At 45.2% G+C, this 14829-nt stretch overlaps 1 protein-coding gene across 7 annotated transcripts in view; it reads right to left on the bottom strand.

Annotated features, from left to right (window-relative positions):
• The window catches only part of LOC131685169 (sex determination protein fruitless), a 624000-nt gene that overhangs the window by 530676 nt on the left and 78495 nt on the right, over window positions 1–14829 (bottom strand). The gene's annotated exons all lie outside the window — the stretch shown is intronic.

Genomic DNA, 14829 nt, shown 5'->3' with positions numbered 1-14829 from the left:
TTAGCACACGCGACATACCAACGCACACGCGATCGAACACGTTAACGCACAAATGCTCGAGCTCTTCGCGATGATACACGCGATCGCGAGTCCCCACGCCCGCACATACCTGAACCGTACAATGAATATCACATTCAGAATCACGGCCCGCTACAATTGGCCTAAAGCAGTGTTGTAGTGGGCGACATTGCCTGTCTCGTCTGCAAATTGAAGTATGTGATTCTGAAGGGGAGCCCTTCCGAGAATCTATCTCTACAGCTCCAGTAAAACTACTCTCGAAAAAAAAATTAATTTATTTTGGTCTTCGACGTAAGTGCCAATACTTTATTTAATACTTTTTGGAGGTATCCAACGAGAAAAATTGATCATAATGGTGAGTGAAACGAAAGCAGTTATGTGAAAAACTTTCCCCAGAGGCGAGATTCGAACCTGTAACCTTCGAGACTCTACGCTCCTAGGCAGCTTAAGCGTCAGATCGCCGTTTTTCATCCCGGTCCATAGCGTTAGACCCAGGATAAAGCCTTGCGGGACTCCTGCCGTAATTCTAATTGATTTTTGTCCTCCGTTTGTCTCATTAGATCAGGACCCGGTCCAGGAAATAACTCCTTAAAATTGTACACAGGCTGCTGGGGACCCTCATTTTGTGAAGTGATTCCGCAATGGCTTCCCAGCTTGCGCTATTGAACGCGTTTTTGACGTCTATCGTTATCACGGCACATTATCGATTTCCTCTTCTTTATTTCCGCTCCATATCGGCTCTCTCGATCACTTCCGGGATCCAAACTGGGTTTCCGACATCCCATTATCACTTTCCATGAATGCTGTCAGCCTGTTAAAGACAATCCTCTCCAAGAGTTTCCCGAGCGTATCCGGCAGTCCTGTTAGTTTATACAACGGTGGATCCTCGAAAGGCTGACCTGGTTGAGGCAGTAGCACAAACTTCTGTATCTAGCATTTGTCACGGAAGTGGCCCTCGTCTAGAAGCTTTCGGAACCACTTTTCTTAGCATATCCGGAAGTGTCTGGATTGCCGCTCTCAATACGATGTTGGAGATTCCATCTGATCCGGTTGCTTTCTTCACCTTTAAACTCTTTGCCAATGCGTCGACAGTTCCTCGTTGGAGTCTTGTATCACTTCGGCGTTGTCCCGCGCTCTACCTCGCCATACGGTATAATCGGCCATATCATTGGATCGTGCTCCGGAAAGAGCCCTTCTATGATAAACCTTCAGTTTATCGGGGTACATTTTCAGAGGCGTCATGGGACCTCTGATCTTTGCCATCGTGACACAAGATACGTCGCACCAGGCGTTGGCGTCAGCACCCTGGCTCAACTCTTTAAAGCAAATAGGTTTTCTTCGCTTTATCTCACGTTTCAATGCTACCCTTGTGGCGCGGAGCACTATATTACGCTCCTCTCTGTCCGCTTCGGTGCTAGCTCGCTTACGCGGAGGGCTCCGAACTCCACGCTCCACCAGTACTCTGGATGCCGTCTGTTCCTTGGCTCTAGTTTTCTTGGCATTGTAGTGTCGTATGCTCTTGCTAGTGTTTCTGTTAACTCTTCCGCGTTCATGTCAGCGGAGTCGCTCGCTACCTGAAGTGCTTCCACAAAGAGATCGTTGTCAAATGACTTCACCTTCCACTTCCGCTCGTGAGCTCTTGCCCTCTGTATTGCCGCTTTGAATCGTTGACCAAAATTGTATCGGATTGCCAGGTGATCACTACGCAGGTAACGTCGACGATGGATTCCCGTCCATTTCTGTGGCAAGTTGTTCTGGGGCCCTCATTTTATGCATAGCATAAAATCCAGTTTGGCTAGAGCTTTCAGCAGGCTATACCCTTTGGTTTTGGTATGTCAGCTTCCCCACTCCACTGCCCAAGCATTGAAATGTCCTGGGATGAATACCGGTCTTCGTCCAGCCCGCTCCCCAGTAAGCTCATCTAGCATCCGATGGAACTGCTCTGCCGTCCATCTAGGTGCTGCAATCGCGAAGCCTTCGTATGAGTTTGAGACCACTTTCTGTGTAGGGTTTTTGCCCATCACACGAATAGCAGCCATTCCCGTTCCATTCTCCGCCCAGTTGCCGTCGTCGATAGGGATTCGATACGGCTCCACGATAGTTGCAATATCGCATTTCGCTTCTGTTGTCGACTGCCACAATAGTTGCTGTGCAGGGTCGCAATGATTGAGGTTTAACTGGGTAACCTCCATCACTTCTGGCTCTTCATCGCCCATTTGTACGCTGGGTATATGAACCCTCCCGCCATGTGGTCTTTGCCACCTTCCTTTGAACAGAGCATGTACATTTTCTGCACGGATCAGATCTGCCAGGGCCTTTGCAATTTCTCCCCTGGTAACCAAAGTCCATGCATTTGAAACATGTTTCTATTTGTTTTGGAAACTCTGGGGACAGTGACCTTCAGCGAACACATTGACCACCAAACCTTGATTCGGCCTTTTTCCAACAATTTATTAGCTACGATCATGGAAAGCCGTATCGACGCCGCCTGCGTACCGCCGTACGCCTTCCTCATCCGGATTACCATTGGTGTATCTCCCAGATCACATTGTTCCTTCAGTGTACTTCTCAGCTCATCTCTTGGTGTTATCTCGTTCAGGTTCCTGCACCCGATCACTGTCTTGTGGGCAAGGTTCCTTATGGTTGTCTCCTCGCCTAGAGACTTTTCAATGACTGCCATGAAGGCAACGCTCTTGACCGTTCGGTCTTTTTTTTGCAGCTCGAAGAGCATCTCACCTTTCTGAGTACGACGGGTTTTCGGGTTTCATCTATCACTTTTCGAAGGAGCGTGGATTCCGGGAACTCTTCGGCGTCTCTTCAGCTACCTCCGATACTGCTTTCACCTTGGCCTCGTCAAGCGTTTTTTCGGCATGCTCGGCACGCGTCGTCAGCGCGATCTGCTCTCGTTCGACGACATTCATGGCGAACTTCATGGTCGTCACTAGATGCTTAATCTTAGTGTGGACGTTGTTCTTGTCCTTTATGAACTCGTAGAGCTCCGCTATTTTCTTCTTGAGCTCCGCCGTGTTAGTCCGCCAAAGCTGCAGTCCTACTTGGAGTGTACTATTACTAGTTCTGGGTATAAACGTCTGTTGCGACACAAGGCCTACGGCTTCTTGGACCGCCTGCTACATTTCATGCAGGTTGTCATTAGTCGAACTCGAGGTGACTACCTGGTTCGATACTGGCGATCTCGCAAGTTTTCCGCTTCTTGCGAACATGATCGCCTCTCCGAGTGCTGCTGGGATGCAGTCGTCGTCGTGGTTCACCATTTTATTGGGTCCCAGTTCCGGGCCGCTATCTCCAATCGTTGCGCATAGTCGCCTCTCGTGATCCCATGATTATCTAAGCATACTAATATCTAAGCATACTAATAGCAGCAGGGAGGTCATGCAATGGTTGACACTATCCTTCATGGGGAGTAGTGTTCAGATCCGGATCGGCGTAAAATCGGGAATGTTTCAACCGGACCTAGTACCACCAACTGAATAGTGACAAGTTTTGAACGTACTCGGAGACCTGCCAGGGTTTTGTTAGAACGGAGGCAGCTGTGCTGTTAGTCCACTCGCCATTTCAAGTCGGTGTCATCCTTCCTTACTCAGAGAGTAGAACAGCACGCCTGTCAGCCCAAAGTCATCGTTCAGTTCGTGTCGTGCCCGTTGGCGTTTGCCATGGCCAGTATGCCATAATCAGGGTGGTACTGGCGTCGATCCTGATGTGCCGATTCGCACTCCAGTTGGGCTAGAGTGCTTTTATTGCTAAGATCTTAGATTATTGGAACCTTAGGATCTTAACAGAAGCGGCACAGACTCGCTTCGTCGGAGCTGCTTTCGGAGATGTGGCTTTTTAGAGGTTTGGCAGAGCCCAATCCAAACTCCACGTCTTCCTATTTAAATTCCCCAACAGTAGGGCCGACGGGGGAAGGGGGTTCGTTAAGCCCATAGACTCCTGTCCTACCTGCCTCCAACCGGGTCTATCTTGCAATTAGACCACCGAAAACTTCTTCAAATTTATACACACCTTTACCAATCAACAAAAAACTGGAAAAATCTTCAATTGATCGAATCAGACGAAATATTTTGCGATCATCCGCGAAGGACAGTCGTGAAGTCTTCAGCTCTTCATCATTGAAGTACAGCAAAAACATCAACAGTACCAGGTGCCTTCCTTGGGCTATGTATGTTGACGTTGAAGTAAATGTAGGTATCTGGCTTTCTCTATCTCTCGATCCGTAAGAGAGAATCGAAACAACTACAAAAATTATGATTGATTCCAAATATCCAAATTTATCAAAAGCGGCAGATCGGTTGGTGTAAATAATATCAAATTATCGCAATTATGCAGTATATTGTAGGGTGTCAAAAAACGAAAACACTGCCTTTCCTTATAACATTGGACGTGCTGCCATACAATCCCGAGGCACACGTTGCCAAAAACGCTGTTTTTCTCTTCGCAGTTCTCTTTCTAGAGTTCGACGGCGCCGCGGCCTTCAGCTGTCAATGTGTTCTCCCTTTGCATTCTAGAATCTTCACCTGTTGAAGTGAAACCCCGCACTACAACAGGTCTTCGCACTTCAGACCCGGTTCGGAGACGACCCCGTCGAGTTCCACTGCTTCAGAAGGTACGTATACCGTAAATTGCTTCGTAAAACGCTCGTAGCAAGCAATCTGGTTTGCCTGGTCGAGGTAATTCACTATAACACGTATCTTATTAGCTCGAGCACGTGTTATCTGACTCACAGCCGGGTAGTGAGCCGTCAACTCCCGTGAGATCTCTAATATATTCATCGATTTCGAGTTGGGCCGAAAGTAGATCACTTAGGGTCCATTTGAGCAGCTCATATACTGCGAGCCGATTGTTTAGACGAAATGTCATTTGAGTTCGGTCATTCTAGAAACAAGTTTTCGAAGAAACCCTCCGACGGTGGCTGTAAAAGGATGCAAGTCAAGTTGATCGGCATCATTGGATCGGTTCAAGTCTCGTCAAGTGTCGATATTAACAACAGTTGTGAGTAGATCAGTTACACAGCAAAAGTCGGTCAGCGAGCTAGCAACAGCACCTAAGGAAGTAAATGACGAACGAACAACGCGAACACGAAGAAAATCAGGATATCATCACATCCATGATCGAACAATTATTTTTATAAAATGTGTATAAACTTTCGAAGGAATTTTAAAACACTAGCGCCGCCACACCAGCTTACCGCAGCTATCCGTCAAATCCATTCCGGAACCGGTTCGAAATCCCGAATGCATTCAGTATGGAATCTGGCTCAAAGGAAACAACCGATTCGGACTTAATCGGTTGATGCATTTGAGCTGGAATCCATTCTGAATCCACTCAGAAGTCCGAACCGGTTTCAGAATGGTTTGACTGGATCCCAGTTAAACTCGTTCTGGAACCGGTTCGGATTTCTGAATGGAGTCAGAATGGATTCCAAATCAAATGCAACAACCGATTTCGACTCAATCGGTTGTTGCATTTGATTTGGAATCCGTACTGACTCCATTCAGGATTCCGAATCAAATTCCGAATGGTTTGACCGGGATGGAGGTATAACCGCTGTCAATTCAGCCACTAAAAATATGACGACAGTAGCGCACCTGGTGGAGATATCCCAACTACCTTCGAAACCGATAGGGATTTTTACACAAGTTGAATGCTGAAAATGGACGTCTGTTCTCTGTGATATCATGTAGATATCCCTATGATTACGAAAATGGGCAACGGTATCGGGAGAAATACCGCTGCCGGGAAACTCTCAGCATCAGCTAGTAGATAAATAAGAACGAGTACCGCCAAGAAAAGTAGCAAACCCTACGAAGATGATTGTTAAGAGTTAAGTCGTTAGAGAAGCGGTTCCAAGTTGCTACCTTGTGGAATTCTAACATTTTAAATTAAATAGAATACCCGCTATAGCTGCTACTGGGGAGAGCAAAATATAGTTTTAAAATTTATGGTTTTGTTTTATAGAGCTGTCCAAACTATGCTAGAGCTGAACCACTTCTGAACATGTCCTAATTGAGCCGTTTTAACATTTAAATTCTATTACACTGGGGCTCCGGAGGGAAGGTGGTAGCATAAAAAATGCAACCAGTTTTTGCAGAGCTTTTCTTTTGATCCAAATTTGTGGCATATACCAGAAAATTTAAAAGATTGTTTGATTCAAAAATCTTCTCTATCAAAAAAAGTATAACTTTCCTGGAACGTTTTTAAAACTACTCCTCCAGTCTGATACCACGAAGCTCGACGACCTCCAATTCATCACTCTAGTCAATTGGCAATGTGTCTTCCTCTAGCCCAACCTGCATCGTTCGAATGCAGGCTCGAGCCCCCTTTTTTCAAAATTACAGGTGAAAGGTGACAACACAGCTAAGTGTTTCCTACAGCGCAACTCGCTACTGTTTAACCGAAAACCAACCATCACAAGCTTTTCCAGCACAAATTTTTGTGTTGTCAGTTCCTTCCGCTCCACCCTCTGACACAGCGGAACCATGCCAGGAACCAATTCGTCGAACACTCAACAGAGGGCGGCCCACACTGTGTTCAGGTAGGTACCTAACTTGGCCATGTATCTATCTACTGGCGATGGGTGACGGGTTGCTTTGATTTTCGCTCCCCATGCCAAGCCCGTTGCCGCCCGATGGATGGTGGCGGCGGCACGTGCTCGCTACCTGCCTACTGTTTTATGAAAATATGCCAACTCTTCCGCTGTCGATGGCCTCCGCCAGGGTGGTGGAGTGCGGTTCCTCTTCCGTGTGCATGGAAAGAGAGTGACGCTTTTTTGTTCTGGTTGCTCCATCGGCCAACAGCAATTGATGACTTAAAATCGCATTTGAATGTTTGAAAAATGTTAAATTTTCGACAGGAAGCATGTAAAAATTGCACTGGCGAATCCACCTTGCTGGCGTACGGGGATCTGTCTCTTGAAAGGTTGCCATATTGATGGGGTTACACGAAAATTATGCGCGAAAAATGCTGTATTAAAAAATACATACACATTTAATTACCCCATTAATATGTAGGTGGCGCTGCAAGACGTCAAATGTGCCCCAAGATGCTGAGATCGAAAGGTGGGAACATTTGTTATAGTTTTCTTGCTTGCGATTTTAATCGAGAAGGTCGTGTCAGCGAATCAAAGCTTGTAGGCACATGATGAAATTGAGCATGGCGGTCGGGCCCGCAAAAGATAAAAGGCGTTTTTGTTTTCTCACCTTTCTATTTCTTCAACTTAAATCTAAGTAATAAATTCTAAAATGCATCCAGAGAAGAAAATGTCCCGCCACCAGAACAGTAAATCCCGAAAAACAAACACTCAAACCTTATTGCGACAATTCTCGCGCCTCGCTTCCGCGACACGCCACACCCTTGTATTACGAATCCGCTCAGACAGGGCACCCACCACCAAAGGCAAATTAACCGTTCGATTTTTTTTTCGCCAACAAAAAAAATCATATATAAAACCTGACGAAAAATTGATTTTCCGGCGATTTTCACCCCCTTCACCCTTGTCACAGTCGTCACCGGATACCGGTAGCAATGCCATACAAAAGACAGCGTTTAATGACATTTTCATAAAAATCACGAACCCGCCGCCGCCGGCTGAAGCCGACATAAACATATTAATAGGTTGGTGGTAGGTATGAAACATGCGGTGAATTGTTCGCGTCGATGTAACAACATTCTCCCATTGAATGAATGTCATGGCGTGCAATATGCGGAATTGCGGAATTGGAAGCCCAACGTCGGATCGAAGTGACTGTGAAAAGAGAGCGCAGTCCCTCACATGCCGAACGAATAATACAATTTAATGATGATTTAAATTGATTGAGACGGGACACACACAATGCATAAAAAACCGGAGTAGCGCATTGAATTGTGTCAAAGAAATTGACGCCGACAATGGAATGGCAATTGGAGCGAGTAAGGGATTGCGAACAGGGATTGAATCTGGTGAAACGTGTTTCTTTAGTGTAGACTCAGTTGCGGGGGAAAAACGTAAGCTCTTTTCGGTATTGGATGGATGTTGTAACGATTCAAGCGTTGGTTTAAGCAGCTTGAAAAAAGTTCAGAAATAGCTCCCAAGATATTAGCTGAACTTTGAAGGTCATACGGGAACAGGTACTGGTTAGAGTTCTAAGCTGCTCTAGAACATACTTCTAACACAGAGAACAGACATCCATGATCGTACAAATGTATTAATAAAACTTGTGTAAACTTTTGAACCAATATACGTTAGAACACTAGCGCCGCCACCTTAGCCTGTCTCAACTACCCGTCAAACCCACTCATGAACCGGTTCAAAATCTTGAATAATTTCAGGGTGGATTCCAGCTCAAATATAACAACCGATTCCGACTCAATCAGTTGTTATATTTGAACTGGAATCCATCCTGAAATTATTCAAGGTTTTGAACCGGTTCCGGGATGGTTTGACTGGGTAGAAGTCGATTGAATCGAAATCGGTTGTTGCAGTTGAGCTGGAATCCATACTGACTCCATTCAGGATTCCGAATCAAATTTCGAATGTTTTTACTGGATTCTACCTCCGGTGCATGTCAAATCAGGTTAAATCGAATTGCTGATTGAGCTGGCGCTTAATTTTTTTAAAATATATCAGTAACCACAGCAAATGTCATTCCGGTCGAGCTGGGGCTCGGAAAGTAACGCTTTGTAACACAATGTATTTTGCTTCATACATATCTGAAACAAAGTCAATGTTCGGAAAGTGGCAGCACTGCCAAGTCGCTAGAAGGTGTTTTTGTTTTTGTTCAAACTTTTTTAAAGTTTTTGAGTGAAATACAGTGTAATTTATCGAAAAACGAAACCAACCATTCACTAGGCCGTGTCTACCATTAAGCTGTGTATTAGTTTTACCAAGTACAGGAATGATTCTAGCCACTAAAATATATTCCCGTTCGTTCTACTCAGTGCATGCAGCGCCATCTAAATCTGACTTTAAGGTTTATCGCTTTGGTTGATCGATGATAGAGGAGAAAATTTCGCAAAGGAAAGGCATCCCAGTTAAACCCATTCCGGAACCGGTTCGGATTACTGAATGGAGTCAGAATGGATTCCAACTCAAATGCAACAACCGATTCCGACTCAATCGGTTTCGGATTCAGGTTGTTGCATTTGAGCTGGAATCCATGCTGACTCCATTCAGGCACAGAGAACAGTCATCCATGATCGAACAAAAATATTTAAAAAATGTGTGTAAACATTTGAATTAATATACGATAAACACTAGCGCCGCCACACCAACCTATCCCAACTATCCGTCAAATCCATTCCGGAACCGGTTCGAAATCCTGAATGGATTCAGTATGGAATATTGCTCAAAGAAAACAACCGATTTCGTCTATCGGTTCATGCATTTGAGCTGAAATTCATGCTTGGTTTGGATATCCCAACTACCTCCGAAACCGTTAGAGATTTTACACAAGTTGAATGCTGAAGATGGACGTCTGTTCTCTGTGATTCAGGATTCCGAATCAAATTCTCAGCCGACAGCGAAATAAAAGGAACAGGTAGGTGGACAATTTTCACGTAAATCAATTTGGTTTGTTGCTTGTAAAGCGATCATTTTTACTGACAACATTGACTTGACCGGTGATACTGATACCGGCCCGGATATCTGGGGTGATAGAAACCCCAGTATACTCGGCCATCAAATGCAATAATATAGCGGTTATTCTAGACAAACATATGATTTGGGCGTAAAAGCCAAGCACAGATGTTGGTAGTAAACAAAAGAGAAAGGTTTTCTCTTTCATTAACTGCTGTGAACTGTGTTTGGCCAGGAACGGTTTGTCCGGGATTTTCAAGCATATACTTCTAACGGGTGTACAATAAAAAATGAGAATGATTTCAATACCTTTCTGTAATGAAAGTAAAGAGAGTAATTTTTTCTCTGGACTCCCTAGAAATGGGTGGCATGTTTCTTTTTGCTCGGGTGCTGTCAGTTCAATCGAAGATGGCGTCGACACAGCAAGAACTCCGCGAGCGTGTTGTACGGTTTTACGAAACGCATGGTCATTGCGGAAAAAAGTTTACGGTAGACCATTTTCGAGACGAAAATGTGCCCGTGAGTACAGTTTACCGGATCCTGGCATCCCTGGAGCGTGCAGCGGCGTACCTGCCGTCCGGCTAAGATAATGACGGAGAAGAAGCAGGAAGCGTTGAAAAAGCTGTTCGACAAGGACGGAACGAGTTTGCGTGATGGAGGCCGAAAATATTACTGCTCCCATACCTTGATTCACAGAACCCTCAAGATGGAGGACATCATCTGTCGGAAGAAGACTCGGTCCCCCGAGTATACGGACGAGCAGATAGCGATCGTGAAATCACAGTTCTGCTTCACTTGGTCCAGCCACCGGGAACGTTGCGCTCCTCTCAGTCTTGTAAAGGGCGAACACGAAATTATTGCGACACATTCAACAGGGCATAACTTTTTTACCATTGGGTAAAAATCAACCAAATTTTGCACACTTTCTCATTGATGTGTATTGTTTACATGCTGTCAAACTCGAAGTCGTGTTTTTCGATTCAACGAAAATGGAGGTGAACCAACGCGAGTCGAGAGAACAAATTCTTTCCAAACACCTGGATTTTCCTGACCTGTCGCACCGGCAGTTGGGAAAATTGTTGAACATTCACCATTCAACCGTCTCCAGAGTGTTGAAGCGGTTCCAGGAGCGGTTGACGTTGGACCACGACAAAGGAGCCGGAAGAAAACCGGGACCGGAGGACAAAAAGACGGAGCGAAAGGTGAAGCGGATGATTAAAGCAAATCCCAACGTCTCAAGCCGTGATTTGGCTAAAAAGATCGGCATGTCGCAGAGCTACGTCCAGAATGCAAAGAAGAGAGCTGGACTACATACATACAAGGTACAGAACTTCCCAAACCGCGATGAGCGGCAACAATCGACGGCTAAAACTCGGGCACGGAAGCTCTACGAGAAGATGCTGACAAAATATGGCTGCTGTGTGATGGACGACGGAACGTATATAAAAGCCGATTTTAAGCAAATTCCGGGGTTGGAGTTTTTCACCGGCAAGAGCAAGTTCTATGTGGACAACAAATTTAAGAAGAAGAAAATGTCGAAGTTCGCCTCGGAAAATCTCATTTGGCAGGCCATCTGCTCTTGCGGACTGAGGAGTGAGCCTTTCGTGACAAAGGGCACAGTAAATGGCCTGAGTGCCTCGAGAAGCGCCTTTTGCCGTTCTTGCAGCAGCACGACGAAGCTCCGCTATTTTGGCCATATTTGGCATTGTACCACTATTCTAAAAGTGTCCTGGAGTGGTATGAGGCCAATTCTGTCCATTTTGTTCCAAAGGACATGAATCCGCCAAACTGTCCGGAGCTGCGCCCGGTGGAGCAGTACTGGGCAATGATGAAGCGGGAACTCAAAGACGAGAAGGACATGTTAAGAAAATGGAAAAAACTGAGAAACTGGTACCGGATGACACTGTAAAGACTTTGATGGAGGGCATCAAGCGAAAATGCGTTCAATTTTACACTCAAGGCTCCATCGATTAACTTTTCTTTGGATTTTTGAAGTAAATATATGTATAAAACTACCCTAAAATTTTGGTTTGATTTTAAACATAAGTAAATTGGCATGACATTTTCGGTGTCGCAATAATTTCGTGTTCGCCCTTTACCTGCCGGGTTGGTGGTGAAAACCAACTTGGTGAGGTTGTTGTCCGGCATCCTCACCACATGCCCTGCCCACCGTACCCTTCCAGCTTGAGCTACTTTCCGGACACTTGACCACTTGGCAGAGTCGCGCAAGTTCGTGGTTCATCCTTCTCTTCCACACGCCATCCTCCTGCACACCACCGAAGATCGTTCTTAGCACCCCTCTTTTGAAGACTTCGAGTACTTGCAGATCCTCCTCGAGCATTGTCCACGTTTCCTGCCCGTAGAGAACCACCGGTCTAATCAATGTGTTGTACATGGTGCATTTCGTGCGGTGGTGAAGCCACAGACTAACAAATATAACACTCGAAAACAATGCTTCACCCGCTTTAACGGTCATTTTAAATATATTTGTAGTTGGGACTGTGGCCACATTTGAAATTATGGTGCCACTGACATATGAACAAGCAGATGGGGGATAGACCACTAGGGAATTTTTTTTACCAAACCTGAGGGGTAACCCATCAGCAAATGAGTACTTGGGACTGTGAATAAAAGGTGGAGCTAGTGTTCTGGGAAAATTGCCGGATCGATGTTTTTGTGCGAATTCCCTCATAGTGTTATGTCTATTAGTCTGTGGTGAAGCTTCCTGGATCTCAAAGTTATGTGGAGCCCATAGTAAGCACGACTTCCAGAGATAATACGCCTTCTGATCTCCCTCAATCGGATCTCTAGGGTTGTTATCCGCTGTCACCAATGAGCCTAGATAGATGAACTCGTCAACCACCTCGAACTCGTTGCCGTCGATCGTAATACTACTGCCCAAGCATTCCCTATCGCGATCGGTTCCGCCAGCCAGCATGTACTTCGCCTTCGTAGACACATTTATCTTCAGTCCTACTCGTGCTGCTTCGCGGGTATACAGATCTGCTACCGTCTCCTTGTTTCTACCGATTATGTCCACGTCGTCAGCGAAGCACACGAACTGTCCGGACCTCGTGAAAATCGTGCCCCGCATGTTGAACCCCGCTTTTCGCATTACACCTTCCAGCGCTATATTGAACAGCAGGCAGGACAACGGACCAGAGAGGCTGCCCGAAATTTTGACACAACACCTTACACTTTATCCATCGTAGCCTTAATCAGTCTTGTCAGCTTCCCAGGGAAGCCGTTCTCGTCCATCATTTTCCATAGCTCTGCACGGTCCACCGTGTCATATGCGGCTTTAAAGTCGATGAACAAGTGATGTGTCGGGTATTCACGGCTTTTTTGGAGGATTTGCCGTATAGTCAAGATTTGGTCGTTTGTTGATCTGCCGTTGATGAAACATGATAACTCCTGACAAATCCATTTACCAGCGTCGATAGGCGCCGGAACAGAATCTTGGATAGCACTTTGTAAGCGACATTTGTCACTGTGATCGCTCTGTAGCTTTCACAGTCCAATTTGTCGCCTTTCTTGTATGACGGGGTGATGACCTCTTCCTTCCACTCCTCCGGTAGCTGTTCACTGTCCCAGATTCTTTCGATTATTCAGTGCATGCTTTCCGTCACTTTCTGCGGACCCACCTGGAAGAGTTCCGCTCCTAGACCATCCGTACCAGCTGTCTTGTTGTTCTTGAGCTGTTGAATAGCCTCGTTAACCTCGAACGCCCGATTGTCCGCCTGCGCACCATTCAGATGTTGATTGTAGTACTACCTTCACCTTTCGACCACCACACCTTCGTCCGTCAAGATGCCCCCTTCCTTGTCTCTACACATTTCGGCCCGCGGCACAAAGCCGTTACGAGAGTCATTCAGTTTCTTGAAGAACGCCCGCCTTTCCTGGGAGCGATACAGCAGCTCCATCTCCTCTCTCTCAGACTCTTCCAGGCGGCGCTTTTTGTCCTGAAAAAGACGAGTCTGCAGTTATCGTCGATATGACTTCACGTTCTGACGAGTGGCTTGAAGTAACATTGTTGCGCGTGCTGCATTCTTCTCATCCACTATCTCTTGGCACTCGCCATCGAACCAATCGATTAGTCTTAGGCCGTTCTCGTTCGTCTGCTGGTGCGCCGAACCTTCCAATTACCGGTATGTATTCCACCTCCTGGTCAATCTGAGCATTAAGGTCGCCGATGACGATCTTGACATCATGTCTTGGGCAGCGATCGTATTCATGCTCCAGCTGCGCGTAGAATTCGTCGTCCTTGTCGTCATCGCTACTTCCGAGGTCGTGGGGACTATGCACGTTAATTATGCTGATGTTGAAGAACCGGCCCTTGATCCTCAACCTGCACATTCTGTCGTTGCCCGTCTTCAATTCCACTTCAAGTTACCATAATAGTTGGCATATACTAAATTCATATAAGAATGAAAAATGTTTTTCATTCTGGAAGGTGCGTATGTATCGCATTCGTGCGGGACTTATAGTATGAGAAGACGAAATGTATTCATGAAATGGGTCGTTAGATGGACAGTTGAGCTATCACCTTTCATTTCCAGTGCTAAAAATCGGAGATTAAAACATGTTTAATCATTTGAACGAATATACTGACGAATTTCGCGCCAACTCGAACAAATGTTGGCAGCACCCTCTCCGATTTTAATGAAACTTTCTGTACCTGAGAAATTTGTCACAAAAAGCCACTTTGCATACTTTGTTTTTCCAAAAATGATCTAGACTGTCTTTTGAAAAGGGTCAAACTTTTTTTTATCATTTTTTTCAAATAGTTATGGTCTAAAAATGACAAATCCCACAAAAAATGTTGTAGGAGTGATTTTTACAAAATTAATCAAATTTTTGAATAAAAAAAATTCATTGACACTGAAAAAAATCGATTTAAAAAATTTAAAGTCGATTTACAAAAAAAATCCATCTTTGTTTTGGATGAAATGTTGTTCCAAGATAGGTAATTATGTTTCCTACCTACCGTCAAAAATTCAAGTTGGGCACTTTTAAGGAAAAAAAAAGCTATTTGAAAAAAACTTTTCCTTGTTCAAACTGAATTTTTTTCAGTGTATTTTTATCGAAAATTGAACCAATGAAAGTCATAATCATTTCAGAAAACAGTTTCCCATACATGCAAAAAGTATCAGTAACGAATTTGGTATAGCATCTCAGACTGCATTGAAACGAGGCCGAAGGGATTCGTTTAACGGAGATCTGGTACTAGAATACTTAGCGCA

Source organism: Topomyia yanbarensis, chromosome 1, assembly GCF_030247195.1.
Source record: "Topomyia yanbarensis strain Yona2022 chromosome 1, ASM3024719v1, whole genome shotgun sequence".
Classification (NCBI taxonomy): domain Eukaryota; kingdom Metazoa; phylum Arthropoda; class Insecta; order Diptera; family Culicidae; genus Topomyia; species Topomyia yanbarensis.
This window is presented reverse-complemented; position numbering and strand designations above follow the sequence as displayed.